A 1,187-nucleotide genomic window follows, 5' to 3' on the forward strand; every position below is an offset into this window, starting at 1 on the left:
GCTCTCCGGGTCTCCGAGTCTGGTACGCTCTAGGAATGCCCCGTCCCCAGCCTCGGCTGTAGCTGGAAACAAAGAACTCTACTGTCACCCAATGGATACTTAGAGAAATGAAAGTTGAGTGGTTGAGGGCCAGCTGAGGAGGCCCAGCAAGGCAGGGAGCCCCTCTGGCTGGGGGCCAAGGCAGGACCCCTGACCCCTTGGCCAGTTCTAGCCTAGACCCGGACGTCTGCCAACTCCGGCCCCAGTTCCCAATGGCGCAGCCATTTCGTAAGGTTATGCGTACTACACTTTTCAAAAAAGTCTTTTCTGGAAGGAGGTAGAGCATGAGGGAACCGGGAGTCTTCTTTCCAGTTCTGCTAGTATTTTTGATGACCAGGAAGAACAATTTCGGAGCAGTGGCAGGGCCTGTCCAGCTGCTTTGGAAAGAGAAGTGTCTGGGGGCAGGGGCGTCGGCTGACGGGGCTTGGGGGGGCCCCGGGGCACCGACGGGAGGCCCAGGTCTGCGGCCTGTCTGGGGCCACAGGTACCTGGTGTCCGGCTTTGCCACACACGCTGTGGCCACGGCGCCTCCTGAATATGGAGGCGAGAGGGACGGGAAGCGTGTGACCTGAAGGGCGGGCGGCACAGCTTGGTTGTTCCACGTCCTGCTCTTCTAAGAGGGGCCCCACCCATGAAGCGGCTGACCACAGGCGTGGCTGCTCATGCCTCAGGGTTAGGAAAAGGAACAGAGTGTGCCTTAGTCTGGGTTTCCCCAGCAGCAGAGCCCGGGACAAGGGTTCGAACACTGGTCATCTATTCGGAACTTGATCCCAGCAAGCCCCTGTACAGAGTGGGACGGGAGCCAGGGGAGGGAAAAGATCGGATACAGGGTATGTCATTACACCACTAACATTGTGGTTTTGGGGCTCCGCCCTGCTGGGAAGCCCCCCCTCCCCCCGCCCATCCCAGCTGACGGCTGAGGACGCTGGGGCGAGGGCTGCTTCCAGGGACTCTTAACTGCCACCCTTCTGGTGCCCTGGCCCAGGGTAAGTAGCTTCTAGAGGGCAGAAGCGGGTGCTACGGGGAGGCTGGGGGCACCGCTCGGTCCTCTGTGTGTTCATGTGTTGAGGGCTGGCACTCGACCCTACCCCGCCCGCCTCATTCCCCACGGGGAGAGGTCCACGGTGGGGCTGCCCGAGGGCCGGGGA

Source organism: Panthera onca, chromosome C1, assembly GCF_046562875.1.
Source record: "Panthera onca isolate mPanOnc1 chromosome C1, mPanOnc1 haplotype 2, whole genome shotgun sequence".
Lineage (NCBI taxonomy): Eukaryota > Metazoa > Chordata > Mammalia > Carnivora > Felidae > Panthera > Panthera onca.